The sequence below is a fragment of the Rhipicephalus microplus genome, unplaced genomic scaffold, assembly GCF_043290135.1.
Source record: "Rhipicephalus microplus isolate Deutch F79 unplaced genomic scaffold, USDA_Rmic scaffold_361, whole genome shotgun sequence".
Taxonomy (NCBI): Eukaryota; Metazoa; Arthropoda; class Arachnida; order Ixodida; family Ixodidae; genus Rhipicephalus; species Rhipicephalus microplus.
This window is the reverse complement of record NW_027464928.1, coordinates 75,001-87,500: the sequence shown is the minus strand read 5'-3', so window position 1 is coordinate 87,500 and position 12,500 is coordinate 75,001. Positions and strand designations below refer to the sequence as shown.

The following is a 12,500-nucleotide window of genomic DNA, read 5'->3' as shown; positions in this document are numbered from 1 at the left end:
AACGCATGCGACTGCCGTGCTTTGCGGCATAGCACCGTGCGCAAAAACGGTGCGCATGCAAGAGGTGTCAGAGCTAGCGAACTTTTGCCACGAGCAACAGGTCACTAAAAGCCTATAGATGACGGTGTTGGAGGAAAAGAAAAATATCGAGAAAGCACTGCGGTGTGCCGTGCATAGGGACGGGCGCGCGTGCCACATGCCGCCGAAATATGGGTGTCGGAGAAAACAGAGTGCCGCGCGTAACGAGGGGCGCGCGTGTTACAGAGAGATATGCCCAAACGCATGAAAGTGTACGCAGGTGTCCTAAGGCAGTTTTTTTTTTTTTCCTCATTTTGATGTCGCCCCGGCTGACGTGGTTTTCGTTTTTCCGTGCCGCCCCGGCTGACGCGGTTTTCGTTTTTCCGTGCCGCCCCGGCTGACGCAGTTTTTGCGCCGCCCCGGCTGACGCGGTTTTCGCGCCGCCCCGGCTGACGCGGTTCCGACTTTGCACTTTTTGGCTCACCCCGGCTGGCGGCCCACTCACTCGATCGCCAGGTCTGTTTGCCCCGGTGGTTCCACCGCCAGGCTTAAGCGCGAACTTTTTTTGTTTGTTTTCTTTTGATTAAGCGCAAGCTTTTTTCTTTGTTTTCTTTTGATTAAGCGCGGGCTTTTTTCTTTGTTTTTTTTGCATTCGCCCCGGCAGACGCGGTTTTTGCGCCGCCCCGGCTGACGCGGTTTTTGCCGCCCCGGCTGACGCAGTTCGGACTTAGCACTTTTCGGCTGTGCCTGGCTGGCGGCCCACTCACTCGATCGCCATGTCTGTTTGCCACAGTTTTCCCGGTGGTGCCGCACCCGGGCTCGCCCCGGCTGACGCGGTTTCGTGCCGCCCCGGCAGACGCGGTTTTCGCGCCGCCCCGGCTGACGCGGTTTCGTGCCGCCCCGGCAGACGCGGTTTTTTGCCGCCCCGGCTGACGCAGTTCGGACTTGGCACTTTTTGGCTGAGCCTTGCTGGCGGCCCACTCACTCGATCGCCATGTCTGTTTGCCACAGTTTTCCCGGTGGTGCCGCACCCGGGCTCGCCCCGGCAGACGCGTTTTTTTTTTCTTTCGCCCCGGCTGACGCAGTTTTCGCGCCGCCCCGGCAGACGCGGTTTTCGCGCCGCCCCGGCAGACGCGGTTTTTTGCGCCGCCCCGGCTGACGCAGTTCGGACTTGGCACTTTTTGGCTGAGCCTGGCTGGCGGCCCACTCACTCGATCGCCATGTCTGTTTGCCACAGTTTTCCCGGTGGTGCCGCACCCGGGCTCGCCCCGGCTGACGCAGTTTTCGCGCCGCCCCGGCTGACGCGGTTTCGTGCCGCCCCGGCAGACGCGGTTTTTTGCGCCGCCCCGGCTGACGCGGTTTTTTGCCGCCCCGGCTGACGCAGTTCGGACTTGGCACTTTTCGGCTGTGCCTGGCTGGCGGCCCACTCACTCGATCGCCATGTCTGTTTGCCACAGTTTTCCCGGTGGTGCCGCACCCGGGCTCGCCCCGGCAGACGCGTTTTTTTTTTTTCTTTCGCCCCGGCTGACGCAGTTTTCGCGCCGCCCCGGCTGACGCGGTTTCGTGCCGCCCCGGCAGACGCGGTTTTTTGCGCCGCCCCGGCTGACGCGGTTTTTGCCGCCCCGGCTGACGCAGTTCGGACTTAGCACTTTTTGGCTGAGCCTGGCTGGTGGCCCACTCACTCGATCGCCATGTCTGTTAGCCACAGTTTTCCCGGTGGTGCCGCACCCGGGCTCGCCCCGGCTGACGCAGTTTTCGCGCCGCCCCGGCTGACGCGGTTTCGTGCCGCCCCGGCAGACGCGGTTTTCGCGCCGCCCCGGCTGACGCGGTTTTTGCCGCCCCGGCTGACGCAGTTCGGACTTAGCACTTTTCGGCTGTGCCTGGCTGGCGGCCCACTCACTCGATCGCCATGTCTGTTTGCCACAGTTTTCCCGGTGGTGCCGCACCCGGGCTCCCCCCGGCTGACGCAGTTTTCGCGCCGCCCCGGCTGACGCGGTTTCGTGCCGCCCCGGCAGACGCGGTTTTCGCGCCGCCCCGGCTGACGCGGTTTCGTGCCGCCCCGGCAGACGCGGTTTTTTGCCGCCCCAGCTGACGCAGTTCGGACTTAGCACTTTTTGGCTGAGCCTTGCTGGCGGCCCACTCACTCGATCGCCATGTCTGTTTGCCACAGTTTTCCCGGTGGTGCCGCACCCGGGCTCGCCCCGGCAGACGCGTTTTTTTTTTTCTTTCGCCCCGGCTGACGCAGTTTTCGCGCCGCCCCGGCAGACGCGGTTTTCGCGCCGCCCCGGCAGACGCGGTTTTTTGCGCCGCCCCGGCTGACGCGGTTTTTTGCCGCCCCGGCTGACGCAGTTCGGACTTGGCACTTTTTGGCTGAGCCTGGCTGGCGGCCCACTCACTCGATCGCCATGTCTGTTTGCCACAGTTTTCCCGGTGGTGCCGCACCCGGGCTCGCCCCGGCTGACGCAGTTTTCGCGCCGCCCCGGCTGACGCGGTTTCGTGCCGCCCCGGCAGACGCGGTTTTTTGCGCCGCCCCGGCTGACGCGGTTTTTTGCCGCCCCGGCTGACACGGTTCGGACTTTGCACTTTTCGGCTGTGCCTGGCTGGCGGCCCACTCACTCGATCGCCATGTCTGTTTGCCACAGTTTTCCCGGTGGTGCCGCACCCGGGCTCGCCCCGGCAGACGCGTTTTTTTTTTTTTTCTTTCGCCCCGGCTGACGCAGTTTTCGCGCCGCCCCGGCTGACGCGGTTTCGTGCCGCCCCGGCAGACGCGGTTTTTTGCGCCGCCCCGGCTGACGTGGTTTTTGCCGCCCCGGCTGACGCAGTTCGGACTTTGCACTTTTTGGCTGAGCCTGGCTGGCGGCCCACTCACTCGATCGCCATGTCTGTTTGCCACAGTTTTCCCGGTGGTGCCGCACCCGGGCTCGCCCCGGCAGACGCGTTTTTTTTTTTTCCTTCGCCCCGGCAGACGTGGTTCCCCCCCCCCCTCCGTCTTTCTTTTTGTTTTTTTTTTTCGCCGCGGCTGAAGTGGATTTTTCGGTGCCTCGACGCCCCGGTAGTCGCGGTTTTTCCGTTTCCGCACGGCCCCGGCTGACGCTGCTCGGTCACAGTCGCCTTTTGTGGTGATTGCAGACTTCTTGAGCGCGGGTGTTTTTTTTTTTGTTGTTGTTGTTGTTTTATTACGCATTCGCTCCAGCAGACGCTGTTTAGACTTTTTGTTTCCTCTTTTATCCTGCGACGAGGTGACGAGGTTTATTCGGTGCCCCGCCGCCCCGGCTGAAGTGATTTTTCCTGTCCCGTGCCGCCCCGGCTGACGCGGTTGGGACTTCGCGTTTGTTCGGCCGCCACGGGTTTTGGCGCACTCGCTCGGTTGCTTGTTGTTGCCACTTGTTGCGAACCCAGGTTTCTTGAGCGAGCGCGGGCGTTTTTTCTTCCTTTCTTTCTTTGTTCTATGTGTTAGCGAATCGGCCTTTAATATCACACGAGGACTCACAACCAACAATTTTCAGTTTGAAGTGTAAAAAATCTGCAGGTGTTGACGTAACTGACTTGCCCCGTACCCTTGAGTACATCCATGAAGTTCTCGTAGTACTACTAAATCGCATTATTCCAAGTGGAGAAATTCCCATAAACTTGCAAACCTCTACACGAAAATCGGTGCGCGTGATAAAGTTGAAAATTATCGTCCGATATCAAATGTGCCTTCTATAACACAAATTCTAGGAAAAAAAAAAAAAAAACACTTGTTCGCCGTTTTCTGCGCCGTGACTGGCAGCACTCCGGCGAAGCGAAACGGGGTCGATTCGAGCACGATATCGGCGTCTTTCGACGTGCTCGCCGGCGACCGTCGCACGAGTACGTCGCACGAGCGCGTCTGCCGGGGCGCCGTTTGCGAAGCCGACGCAAAAGTGGGAACCGCCGCTCGGATGATCGCCGCTTTCGGCAGAGTGAGTGTTGGCACTCCGGGGAAGCGAAACAGCGTGAATGCGCCCACGAAATCGGCGTATTTTGAAGTGCCCGCCGGCGACCGTCGCACGAGTACGGTAAACCGCGTCAGCCGGGGCGTAGTTCGGGACGCCGACGAAAAAGTGGGAAGCGCAACTCGGATCTTCGCCGTTTTTGCAGGAGTGAGTGGCGGCCCTCCTGCGAGACCAAGAAGCATCGATTCGTGCACGAATTCGGCGCCTTTCGACGTGAACGCCGGCGACCGTCGCTCGAGTAGGGCAAACCGCGTCTGCCGGGGCGGGCTTCGGGACGCCGATGCGAAAGTGGGAAACGCTGCTCGGATGTTCGCCGTTTTTGGCCGAGTGAGTGCTGGCACACGGGCGAAGCCAAACGGGGCCGATTACGGCACGATATCGGCGTCTTTCGACGTGCCCGCCGGCGACCGTCGCACGAGTACGGTAAACCGCGTCAGCCCGGGCGGAGTTCGGGACGCCGATGCGAAAGTGGAGAACGCCGCTCGGATCTTCGCCGTTTTTGGAGGAGTGAGTGGCGGCACTCCGGAGAAGCCAAGGAGCGCCAATTAGCGCACGATATCGGCGTCTTTCGACGCGCTCGCCGGCGACCGTCGCACGAGTAGGGCAAACCGCGTCTGCCGGGGCGGGGTTTACGACGCCGACGCAAAAGTGGGAACCGCCGCTCGGATGTTGGCCGTTTTTGGCAGAGTGAGTGCTGGCACTCCGGCGACGCGAAAGAGCGCGAATGCGCCCACGAAAGTGGCGTATTTGGACGTGCGTGACGGCGACCGCTGCAGGAGTACGAAAAACCACGTCAGCCGGGGCGAGCGACACACGGCGGTCTGGGTGCTTATCGCTGCTATTATAGGGGCACCCCGGCAGACGCAGAAAAAAAAAAAAAAATTTTCGACCTTCTTTTTTGCTGGTCGAGCTCGGGTAACCCAGGTCGCAATGGGAGCCGCGCACGAAAGCGGCGTCGCGAGACGCGTTCGCGGTCGCTAGTCGCACGAGCTCGGCAACCGCGTCAGCCGGCGCGGAGTTCGGGATGCCGACGGCTAAGTGGGTACCGCTGCTCGGATGTTCGCCGTTTTTGGCCGAGTGAGTGCTGGCACTCCGGTGAAGCCAAGGAGCGCCAATTCGTGCACGATATCGGCGTCTTTCGACGTGCCCGCCGGCCACCGCCGCACGAGTACGGCAAACCGCGTCTGCCGGGGCGGGGTTCGCGACGCGTACGCAATAGTGGGAACCGTCGCTCGGATGTTCGTCGTCTTTGGCCGAGCGAGTGCTGGCACTCCGGCGAAGCGAAACGGGGCCGATTCGGGCACGATATCGGCGTATTTCGACGTGCTCGCCGGCGACCGTCGCACGAGTACGGCAAAGCGCGTCTGCCGGGGCGAGGTTTGCGACGCCGACGAAAAAGTGGGAAGCGCCGCTCGGATCTTCGCCGTTTTTGCAGGAGTGAGTGGCGGCCCTCCTGCGAGACCAAGAAGCATCGACTCGCGCACGATATCGGTGTCTTTCGACGTGCCCGCCGGCCACCGCCGCACGAGTACGGCAAACCGCGTATGCCGGGGCGGGGTTGGCGACGCCGACGCAAAAGTGGGAACCGCCACTAGGATGTTCGCCGTTTTTGGCAGAGTGAGTGCTGGCACTCCGGCGAAGCGAAAGAGCGCGAATGCGCCCACGAAAGTGGCGTGTTTGGACGTGCTTGACGACGACCACCGCAGGAAAACGAAAAACCACGTCAGCCGGGGCGAGCGACCCATGGCGGTCTGGGTGCTTATCGCTGCTATTATAGGGGCACCCCGGCAGACGCAAAAAAAAAAAAAAATTTTTTTCGACATTCTTTTTTGCTCGTCGACCTCGGGTGACCCAGGTCGCAGTGGGAGCCGCGCACGAAAGCGGCGTCGCGAGACGGCTTCGCGGTCGCTAGTCGCACGAGCTCGGCAACCGCGTCTGCCGGGGCGGAGTTCGGGACGCCGACGGCTAAGTGGGAACCGCCGCTCGGATGTTCGCCGTTTGTGGCCGAGTGAGTGCTGGCACTCCGGCGAAGCCAAACGGGGCCGATTCCGGCACGATATCGGCGTCTTTCTACGTGCTCGCCGGCGACCGTCGCACGAGTACGGCAAAGTGCGTCTGCCGGGGCGGGGTTTGCGACGCGTACGCAATAGTGAGAACCGTCGCTCGGATGTTCGTCGTCTTTCGCCGAGCCAGTGCTGGCAATCCGGCGAAGCCGAACGGAGCCGATTCGGGCACGATATCGGCGTCTTTCCACGTGCTCGCCGGCGACCGTCGCACGAGTACGGTAAACCGCGTCAGCCGGGGCGGAGTTCGGGACGCCGATGCGAAAGTGGGAAGCGCCGCTCGGATCTTCGCCGTTTTTGGAGGAGTCAGTGGCGGCACTCCGGTGAAGCCAAGGTGCGCCAATTCGCGCACGATATCGGCGTCTTTCGACGTGCCCGCCGGCCACCGTCGCACGAGTACGGCAAACCTCGTCTGCCGGGGCGGGGTTTGCGACGCCGACGCAAAAGTGGGAACCGCCGCTCGGATGTTCGCCGTTTTTGGCAGAGTGAGTGCTGGCACTCCGGCGAAGCGAAAGAGCGCGAATGCGCCCACGAAAGTGGCGTGTTTGGACGTGCTTGACGACGACCACCGCAGGAAAACGAAAAACCACGTCAGCCGGGGCGAGCGACCCATGGCGGTCTGGGTGCTTATCGCTGCTATTATAGGGGCACCCCGGCAGACGCAAAAAAAAAAAAAAATTTTTTTCGACATTCTTTTTTGCTCGTCGACCTCGGGTGACCCAGGTCGCAGTGGGAGCCGCGCACGAAAGCGGCGTCGCGAGACGGCTTCGCGGTCGCTAGTCGCACGAGCTCGGCAACCGCGTCTGCCGGGGCGGAGTTCGGGACGCCGACGGCTAAGTGGGAACCGCCGCTCGGATGTTCGCCGTTTGTGGCCGAGTGAGTGCTGGCACTCCGGCGAAGCCAAACGGGGCCGATTCCGGCACGATATCGGCGTCTTTCTACGTGCTCGCCGGCGACCGTCGCACGAGTACGGCAAAGTGCGTCTGCCGGGGCGGGGTTTGCGACGCGTACGCAATAGTGAGAACCGTCGCTCGGATGTTCGTCGTCTTTCGCCGAGCCAGTGCTGGCACTCCGGCGAAGCCGAACGGAGCCGATTCGGGCACGATATCGGCGTCTTTCCACGTGCTCGCCGGCGACCGTCGCACGAGTACGGTAAACCGCGTCAGCCGGGGCGGAGTTCGGGACGCCGATGCGAAAGTGGGAAGCGCCGCTCGGATCTTCGCCGTTTTTGGAGGAGTCAGTGGCGGCACTCCGGTGAAGCCAAGGTGCGCCAATTCGCGCACGATATCGGCGTCTTTCGACGTGCCCGCCGGCCACCGTCGCACGAGTACGGCAAACCTCGTCTGCCGGGGCGGGGTTTGCGACGCCGACGCAAAAGTGGGAACCGCCGCTCGGATGTTCGCCGTTTTTGGCAGAGTGAGTGCTGGCACTCCGGCGAAGCGAAAGAGCGTGAATGCGCCCACGAAAGTAGCGTATTTGGACGTGCTTGACGGCGACCGCCGCAGGAGTACGAAAAACCACGTCAGCCGGGGCGAGCGACCCACGGCGGTCTGGGTGCTTATCGCTGCTATTATAGGGGCACCCCGGCAGACGCAGAAAGAAAAAAAAAATGGGGACATGGCGTGCGTCACCGTGCGGCTTCGCAGCGTTGCCGAAGTCGCCGAGCCCTTCGACTGAGCCGAACGGCGGACAGGGAACGTTGGTCGGCCGTTCTAACCTGTCGGTGCCACGCCGAGACGTCGTTAAGGAAAACCGCGTCGTGGGCCTCTACGACGCCGTCGAGTCGTTGTACGTTTGGTGTCCAGCGTGTCGGCGGCGAGTAGCGGACACGTCGTTCACGACTTCGGTCTTTCGCAGTCGACGCGAACTTGCGGAGAGTCGTGGTGCCTCACGTTTTCGGCAGAAACCGCGGCGGAATTTTCCCGTGCGTGCGCGCACGACCTCGGTGCTGTGCCGTCAGCGTAGTGTTGCACAAACTCGTGGCCTACCCAAGGTGCGGTACGTTTGCGGCCGTATCCTCGGTGGGAATTTCGTGAGTAGGGTCGCAAATTCTACGACCTCGGCGGGTTTGAGAGCGACGTAGACTTGTGGCACGCTCAACATGCCACACGTTTCGGGGCACACCCGCGGTGAAATTTTCTCGAGTACGCTCGTATTAGGGCCCAAGGAGGTCTGGGTACTTATCGCTGCTATTATGTGGGGGTTCTCGTGAGCGGCGTACGCGAAAGCGACCGGGTGTCTGATATGCGGCGGGCTTCGGCCTCGTCAAGCGTGTCCTCGGGTCTGCTCCAGGGGAATCCACGGCAGTCGTCTGCAGCCTCATCCGCTTGATGCGTTAGGGGCTGGTTGTCGGACGGTGCCGTTTTACCACGATATCGAGGTGTGTTCCGTGTCGTCCTCGGGCGATTCAGATGCGAAAGCGCCGAAGACGCGGGCGTGACCCGTCGTCTGGCGGCTTTGCAGTCTCGGCTCCGTTGCTAGTTCCGGCCGGTCCACCGACAGTGCAGCGGGCTTGGGCAACCCGCACGGCGCGACCGAGTCGATGCAACGAAAAAGAGCGAGCATGAACGTGCTTCTTGCCGCACGGCTCCCACTCGTCTTTCGGGAAGGTTGTGCCGTAGCGAGCTCGAACGCCGTCATCTCGGAGTGCAAAATAAGCGTGTTGGGGCGCCTGAAGGTGGCCTCCGCCGCACACAGACTGCGTCCGGCCCGCCGAGGGCGAGGACGGACGCGCAGTCGAACGATTACCTGGTTGATCCTGCCAGTAATCATATGCTTGTCTCAAAGATTAAGCCATGCATGTCTAAGTACATGCCGAAATAAGGCGAAACCGCGAATGGCTCATTAAATCAGTTATGGTTCCTTAGATCGTTTCTTCCTACTTGGATAACTGTGGCAATTCTAGAGCTAATACATGCAGTGAGCCTGGAGCCCTTTGGGTAACGGGTGCTTTTATTAGACCAAGATCGATCGGGTTTCGGCCCGTATTGTGTGGTGACTCTGGATAACTTTGTGCTGATCGCATGGCCACGAGCCGGCGACGTTTCTTTCAAGTGTCTGCCTTATCAACTTTCGATGGTAGGTTACTTGCTTACCATGGTTGTTACGGGTAACGGAGAATCAGGGTTCGATTCCGGAGAGGGAGCCTGAGAAACGGCTACCACATCCAAGGAAGGCAGCAGGCGCGCAAATTACCCACTCCCGGCACGGGGAGGTAGTGACGAAAAATAACAATACGGGACTCTTTTGAGGCCCCGTAATTGAAATGAGTACACTCTAAATCCTTTAACGAGGATCAATTGGAGGGCAAGTCTGGTGCCAGCAGCCGCGGTAATTCCAGCTCCAATAGCGTATACTAAAGCTGCTGCGGTTAAAAAGCTCGTAGTTGGATCTCAGTTCCAGACGAGTAGTGCATCTACCCGATGCGACGGCTCGGACTGAACATCATGCCGGTTCTTTCTTGGTGCACTTCATTGTGTGCCTCGAGATGGCCGGTGCTTTTACTTTGAAAAAATTAGAGTGCTCAACGCAGGCGAGTCGCCTGAATAAACTTGCATGGAATAATAGAACAAGACCTCGTTTCTGTTCTGTTGGTTTTTGGAATACGAGGTAATGATTAAGAGGGACGGACGGGGGCATTCGTATTGCGGCGCTAGAGGTGAAATTCTTGGACCGTCGCAAGACGAACTACTGCGAAAGCATTTGCCAAGAATGTTTTCATTGATCAAGAACGAAAGTCAGAGGTTCGAAGGCGATCAGATACCGCCCTAGTTCTGACCATAAACGATGCCAACCAGCGATCCGCCTGAGTTACTCAAATGACTCGGCGGGCAGCTTCCGGGAAACCAAAGTATTTGGGTTCCGGGGGAAGTATGGTTGCAAAGCTGAAACTTAAAGGAATTGACGGAAGGGCACCACCAGGAGTGGAGCCTGCGGCTTAATTTGACTCAACACGGGAAAACTTACCCGGCCCGGACACTGGGAGGATTGACAGATTGAGAGCTCTTTCTTGATTCGGTGGATGGTGGTGCATGGCCGTTCTTAGTTGGTGGAGCGATTTGTCTGGTTAATTCCGATAACGAACGAGACTCTAGCCTATTAAATAGGTGCGGGGTTCCCAGCACCTTACAACCTTCTTAGAGGGACAAGCGGCTCCTAGCCGCACGAAACAGAGCAATAACAGGTCTGTGATGCCCTTAGATGTCCGGGGCCGCACGCGCGCTACACTGAAGGAAGCAGCGTGTCTTTATCCCTGTCTGAAAAGACTGGGTAACCCGTGGAACTTCTTTCGTGATTGGGATAGGGGCTTGCAATTGTTCCCCTTGAACGAGGAATTCCCAGTAAGCGCGAGTCATAAGCTCGCGTTGATTACGTCCCTGCCCTTTGTACACACCGCCCGTCGCTACTACCGATTGAATGATTTAGTGAGGTCTTCGGACCGATGTCCGGCGCGGCCTTTCGGTTGCGCCGGTCTGTTGGAAAGATGACCAAACTTGATCATTTAGAGGAAGTAAAAGTCGTAACAAGGTTTCCGTAGGTGAACCTGCGGAAGGATCATTAACGGATTGTGAAGGGTGAGCGCCTCAGCTGCGTCTGCGCCCGACACTTTCTGCCGCTGACCCCGTTTGGACGCGGGGTCGGCTTTTCCCCACGGGGCTGCCTGAATGTGGAGCGGCACCCCGTGACAAATTGTTGCGCCCAGCGGACGCCAACACCGCGACCTTGGACGGTCGGCCAGGTGGCGGACGCGGGTACAAACGGCGCAACGCACTCATAGGTCGGCTTTCGACCCGCCACTGCACCGTGGCTCGAAGCGCTCGAAATGCGCGACCCGACCGCTGCGGGACCGCCTAGTACTGTAAACAGGAGCGGCGGAGCGCGAACGGCGAGTCGTGGTTACGTCGGTAGAAGGCGAGGCTGCGCGTTCCCGAAACGCCAGCCGAGTGCCCTCCCGACCGTTCGAGCGTGCAAGAACGAGACCCGACAATCGCGCGGCGACTGCCAAGTACGAGAGGAACGGCACAAGCGTCGGCGGTCGGTCAAGGAACTGGCGATGTGACGGGTCCGCTGTGCACCAGTGCATACCGTCCCGCCGTCCGCGGCAAGCGCCTCCGCGTCCTCGGGTGACGGAGGCTGCCGGTCGGTTCTTGCAGGCGAGGGATCTCGCTGGCACCGGTTCGCGTTGACGCGCGGCCGGTCATGGCACGGCGATGCGACGGCCGAGGTGCGCAGTACTCGATGGAGGAACCGCACGCTCCGATGACCGTCCCGCCCTCCGCGGCGTATGCGTACCGACCGTAATGGTTGCAGCAGCGCCGGCCGGCTTTTGAATTCGCCACACGAAACACGGTGCGAGATCGCGGTTAGGGGAGCGTCGACGTTGCCAGGCGTTTTGCTTGCTGCCGAGGGAAAGGCGGCACGGCCACGTCGCGCTCGTCGCGATTAGCGGGTCTGCGCGCTTTGGGAAGGTGCCGCAACGACTTGCCGAAAGAGGAAGCACGGAAGAACGAGGGACTTGGACGTCCCGACAATTGAACGCACTTGCGGCCAGGCCCTTGCTGGCTTCGTTCTTCCGCCTCGAGTAGGCTCGTACGCGGCTCCGGCGCCGAAAGTGGTCCTTGGCACCGACTTCGGTGGACGTGGGAAGTGCCGCGCAAGTACGGCGCGCCTGGCTCCACCTGTTGGCTAAAGTAGGCAGCCGGATCGGCATTTTGGTGTGCGGTGGCAAACCGTGGATGCGAAAAAAGCTTGTGCGATTTCGTGGAACAAAAAGCGGGGGTCCCCCTTTTTATGCGGAGGAGACCGACCCGCCCGCCGTGGTGAACCGCGACGCCACGGTAAAAACGGGAGAGGCTTGTCGATGGGACCGTGCATCCCGCGCTCCACGGAGGCCGGGAGGCGGCCGCCCGAGGAAATGTGTAGCCGTCGAGGCCCGCATCTGCGTGCACTCTTATCCAAATGGGTGTACCGCAGGCATTTTCTGGTTAGGCGGGCCAATGAGAGCGAGCACACAACGATACCTACGGGTCCGGCTTGGAGAACCGGCTTCGACGCCTCCCGAGTATTTATAGAGGGGTGGACCACGAAAGCACTCGCAAGTAGCGGAAGCGAAACGCCGTCCGAAACACACCGTTTGCTCGATTTGCGGCAGCCGAAAAAGGCGCGGCAGAGTTTTGGAGTCCAAGCGTGCGCTGAAAAGCGCCCTTCTTGGCCACTGTTTGGCCGAGTGCCAGAAACGTTTGGTTTTGACTGTACGGAATTGAACAAACACTTTTTCACGACTCTAAGCGGTGGATCACTCGGTTCTCGGGTCGATGAAGAACGCAGCCAGCTGCGAGACTTGGTGTGAATTGCAGGACACACTGAGCACTGATTCTTTGAACGCACATTGCGGCCTTGGGTCTTCCCTTGGCTTCGTCTGTCTGAGGGTCGGATCACATAT

General features: G+C 60.4%; 2 non-coding genes across 2 annotated transcripts; both read left to right on the top strand.

Annotated features, from left to right (window-relative positions):
• Positions 1 to 8,803: 8,803 nt before the first annotated feature.
• Positions 8,804 to 10,618, top strand: LOC142794009 (small subunit ribosomal RNA). Its single transcript, XR_012891998.1, has one exon. It is a non-coding gene; the product is annotated as a small subunit ribosomal RNA (ribosomal RNA).
• A 1,719-nt stretch (positions 10,619 to 12,337) lies between these two features.
• Positions 12,338 to 12,490, top strand: LOC142794022 (5.8S ribosomal RNA). Its single transcript, XR_012892007.1, has one exon. It is a non-coding gene; the product is annotated as a 5.8S ribosomal RNA (ribosomal RNA).
• The last annotated feature ends 10 nt before the right edge of the window (positions 12,491 to 12,500 follow it).